The sequence below is a fragment of the Pinus tabuliformis genome, chromosome 6 (assembly GCF_031772625.1).
Source record: "Pinus tabuliformis cultivar Carrire ecotype Pingquan chromosome 6, CPIR1, whole genome shotgun sequence".
NCBI lineage: Eukaryota > Viridiplantae > Streptophyta > Pinopsida > Pinales > Pinaceae > Pinus > Pinus tabuliformis.
Window position 1 is genome coordinate 1,354,127,378 of NC_142292.1, and position 5,501 is coordinate 1,354,132,878.

Sequence of the window (5,501 nt, forward strand, 5' to 3'; positions counted from 1 at the left end):
CGTAGGTTGTGGAAGGCTAGGAGAAACAACACTTCCATATTTATAGTTGTGAGGGGTAGACTTCCTTGTTGCCATAATTTTTCTTCTGTAACAAAGCCCTTTTTCTCTGTTTTTCTTCCAATTGTTGTGGTGTTGCTCTAAAGAAGGTGTTGCTCTTTGTATCCTCATAATGTGCTATCATTTCCTCCATGAAAATTTACCATGTAACAAGTTGTTTACGAGAACAAAGCCCTTTATACCATAAAAATTGATTTGGTTCTAAATATGAAGATGCAATACATACCTTTTATAACAGTGGTACACCATGTAGATCAAAATATTGCTCCATCTGTAGTATCCAATTTAGTGGATCCTTTCCATCTAACTTCCTCATGTCGCCTTTTCTTGATTTCAGGAGCTCGATCTTGAAATGATTGTAACTATGTACTTTCAGATCTCAAAGTTCTGAAATTCTCTCCAACAGTAGCCCTCTGAGTCCTCTTTCTAACCCTATAAGTCTGATAAAAATTTGATTCTCCAAGAAAGATTTATGCCCAATCTCCTAAGATGACCTAATTATATAATGTTTCAATAAAGAGAACTTGTATGACATGCCACGTGTCACAGTTTTGACCTTCAGATCTGAAAATTGTGCATAGAAAACTACAATCTGTCATCTTTCTGCAACTTCTTATGAAATTTCAATTTGTTGCTCAAAGAGAGAGTTATGACGATTTTACCGTGGTGACCTGTTTGGAATGTAATTCAGGGGTCTACAAAAACCCTAACTTCCTCAGACTATATCTCCGAACATATAATGAGACAGGATCTAAAATTTGGAGCCGAGTTTCAGAACAATTTCGTCTCAAATGGGTTTTTGTTGTAGCTTCTGAAACTTCATAGTGAAAGAGTTATAACGAAAATTTCACGATGTCCTGTTTTAGCTAAAATTTTGGAGAATTCAAAAACCCTAACTTCCTCACATCATATCTCTGAAAATAAAGCAAGACAAGCTCTGAAATTCAAACTTGAGGTTCAGCACGATTTCGTATCAAATGGTTTTTTCACTTCTAAAACATCTGAGAAAAAAAAATTGTAGAAAAATTCAACGATGACCTATTTGAAGCAGCGAATCCCTAGAATCCAAAGCTCTGATACTAAATGTTATGAAACCATCTCACAAAAAGATAGAAATGATAGATCAACACCTTAGAATTCAGCCTCTTCAAGGGGGCAACCTCCTTTACATTACACAAATGAACAATTCTTTGATGATACAAATGACAAGACCTACTTTCTATATATAGGAGTCTAAGGGGTCATAATATAATCAAAGCCGACATAACAATAATAATGTAAGGGCACAATAATAACAATAGTGAGCTTCTATGGGGCACAATAATAACAATATGGGGACTACATGGGTGCAACAATATAATAAAGGGGTTACACTAGTAGTATAGGGACCTAACACTCCGAAATGTGATTGTGACTCTCAATCATGGTCGTTAATCTTTGAAGATCCAATGGCTGCTGAGCATAAAACCTTTACTTCTCACTCGCCTCTCTCACTTTGGTTTTTTTGCGTTTTTAGTGGTTTCTACGACTCTTTTGGGTTCTTCAGAGGTTCTTCCTCCTTCGCTATTTCACTGCAACTCTTCCTTTTGAGCTCCTCTTTGCATACACCTCTACTTCAAAGCAACTCTTGATCTCTTAACAGGATCAATATGATTCCTCCGAATTGTTCATCTTCTATGTGCAGTTCTTCAAAATGCTATTGTCCATTTTCGCTATTCAACTCCCAACTGAGCTGATTCCTCGGCAAATTCTCAACTTCTTCAATAGATTCTAAGAACCCTTATGACTCCTCTAAATCATCATGTTCCTCTACGTCCTTCAGAATTCTACCTGCAAACTATCACAGAGCCTACGAATTCATAGTAAATCATTCACGAAATACTCTTCCATACTCTGACACAGTCAAGAACAAGCATCTGCATATATTAATATAAAAGCAAAGTTTACATTCAAGACTTCTCAGTCTTGCGCACACACACACAGGCCTGACTCTACTAATATTGGCCTCTCTTCTGCCCGTAGGCTTACATATGCTTATATGGAAACTCGGATTGGATTACTATGAAGGACCTGATCCCATCCTTTAACAAAAGCCCAAAACTCACTACATGTATACATATGTGGCAGACTTTATCCACTCCATCTTTTCCTCTGCTTTAAAATAGAAAGGTCCCCTTATCAGCTCAATGGTCCACTTCTACTCTAATTAATTCCTAAAATCTCTCTCTTGTTCCTTAAATCATGGAACTGTTTAAGAGTTGGATTTGACTTCTAACTCTTTGTCATTTATTCACCACTCATATTCTCATTTATTTGTTTTGAGATCATTTACATATTCTCCCATTATCTAATTAAATCACACTTAAAGCCCTAAATATTGCATTAACTTGACACTTAGGAAAACTATTTCCTAAAATGCATGACCCCCTATGTCTACTATTTACAATGATTTTCCCTTGGGTGAATGCTCCTGCATCGGACTTCCAAAGTAGAAAATATTCATGATCTTTTGATCATGTGTATTCTGATCTTTGTCTTCCTCAATCCCACACTTCTTTCTATAACTATCTAGATACCTTGCACCTTTGCTGCTATTGTATGCTGATGTCTTCATCTTCTTGTCAATCTGGTTCAAGTTTTGATTGATCTTTCTTCCTACTGCTACGAATTTTCTCCATTGTAATTGCTTCATCATCTACTACCATATTTCTTCAATTTCTATGTCCAGTGTATCTTTGGGCTGGTCCATATTCTGCTCCATATTTCTATCTCCTTCTCTTTTTTTAGGTTGATGTTGTTGTCTTCTATGCTGGCTTTTCCTTTGCTTGCCCAAACTTTTGGTTTGTTTGTGCTTGCTTCAATGCTTGCTGTGACTCCTATGTTGACTTCTACTTGGCTTGATGTCATATTTATTGCCTCCTTATCATCCTTACCCTCTTGTTCTCTAAGAACTTCCATACCATCTTCAAACAATCTCTGCTCAATCTCTTTGGTCACATAATCATACTCATTCATGTTATTTAATGAACCTGCAAAAAAATTATTACATATTTCTGTCTCCATGGGCACTTGAGACACATCTTCTTCTTCAAAAACTGTAACTGCAGCTTATGTTCTACCAGCAGGTTCTCTCATCAGTTTCTCCAACAGTTTAATCTCTTCTTCCCACTTAGCAAGCACTTCATCAAAATGCTCTCTTCTTCTAGCTTCATTCTTCACATGTTATGTTACAGTATTAAAACAGTATCTTTCTTTGACCCTTCTAATCTCAATGTCTTTTTGTTGTAGCAAATCATTACTTCCCTTATTCAAGAGGTCTTCTCCATCATACTATGTTCTCCTAGAGTACTTCTCCATACTTTCGACATCTTCAAAAGACTATCCATCCTCTTCAAAACACTCCTTTGTTAGTGTTCCTTTTCCCAAGGTTAGATCCTTTGCATAGGGTTCCTCCTTAACATCTTTCAATAAATGTCCTTCCTCCCTACTGTTTGTCTCAACAGTTTCCATGGCTATCTCGACTGTGCCTATCATCATAGTGAATTGATGATGCTTTACTATGTTTTCAACTAACATAATCTCTTCCTTAAGTTTGCCTTCAGTCCCTTGTTGTTTACCTTCTCCAAGAGTTATCCTTGTCCCATCATCTGCATTAATATTCTTCTGCACTTGTTCTGCATCCACAAACAAACTATTAGTCTTAAAAGTATAAGACCCTATGGTCTCACTTAATGGTTCAACCATCATATCTTCTTACTGTTCTACATCCTTCATATGATTTAGAAATTTTGCGATGGTTTCTTCTTCAATTTCCTAAAGCCCTCCACTTGGTTGCTTGACATCTTTCTCCAGCTGTATATGAGATCTATCTATCTCATCTTTTTCTAGAACAAAATTTAGATTCTACTGGTCTTCTTCCTTCTTGCTGACAACATCAAAAAAATTTCCTTCTTTACATGTTTCACCTGCATACATACACAAATTGTCAGTTTTAAAACTATCAAACCTCTTGGCCTCACTTGAAGTTTCAGTCTTCAAGTTTTCATCTTTAGTTTCTCCTAGAATTTCTCCCTATTTTGGTTCACGAATGGACTCTTCCATTTCCTTTTCCAACTCAACTTCCTTGAGTTTTTCCATCAGCCATCTCACTTGGTTTTGATGTAGCCTTCTCTTCATCTCATGCCATTCCACTAGCTTCTTCCTCAAGACCCAACCTAGTCTTTGGCTTTCCTCAAGCATTATCCTTAATGCATTGAGTTGTTCTTTTAATTCTACAACCTCTTTGTCAATTTCTTCTTGACTCATCCTCTTGCCACTTGCTTTGGTATCCTCTTTCTTATATCCTTTGCTGTGGCTTCTCTTTGAACCTCTGGTATGACTATCAGTAGTCATCTTCTTCTCCTCATTCTTCATGAACTCCTTTGCAACAAGCCTCTGCAATAGCTAGTCCTCCTCGTTGTAATCTTACCTTACTAAGCTCTCTTTACTCAGTCTTTTTGTAAGCACGGTCCTCTATCTGGAACCTCCTCTTGAGAAACACCTTTTCTCCTTCTAGGCTTTTGCAATCTCTCACTCTCTTTTGAGAATACTTCAGTTGTCCTCTCTGTCCAATCTCTTGTTGGATTCTTCAGGTTCACTCCCCCTTCTTCTTCAAAGTATTCTCCTTACTTTGCCTTCAAGAACACATTTGGTTCCCCTCTCACAACTTTTCTTGTTGTCACCTGCACATTAGTATAAAAACACAAAAATAGAACATATTACCTCACCTTCAAGTTCTTAGCATGATCTTGTTTCACCCATTCTTCTGCACTTTGAATGGATTATCCTTTGGTTGGTTTCCAAGTCCTCTTTCCTTTAGAACATGCATTAAGCAATCTAGCTTTCTCCTTCCTTCAAGGAATCCTTTGTTCCTATTTACTCCAAGCCTATTCTAGAATGCTACAATCTTCCAAGAACTTCAAAAGTTCTCCTTTTATAGATTACAAATCTACTCTGATACCAATAATGATGTAGGAGTCCCCAGAATATAACCCTCCTTAGCCAAATTGATGCCAGGTTACCAGCATATACCCATAGTATGCATATTAAAAATACATCCACACTCTTGTCCCATGTATTTAGCTCTCCATGGAGTCAAATCTTTAGACCATAAATGGTCAAGGCCCTTTTATACACAGTTCCTTTGTATCGAAACAAATCACCCCATCTGAAACCTTCTATCAGGACCTTTAGCTAGACCTTAAGTCTTTGTATAAGACTTTATTAAAGTCTTCCTTCATAATCCTCCAACGGCAGATATATATATATATATATATATATAAGTCATATATCAGCACTATATTCCTATTACAAAGGAAATATATGCACAAACTTACCTTTCTACCTTAGTACAACTTTTGCATAGTTTTCAATGCTCCACCTTTATAGTCATCGACAATCGACTC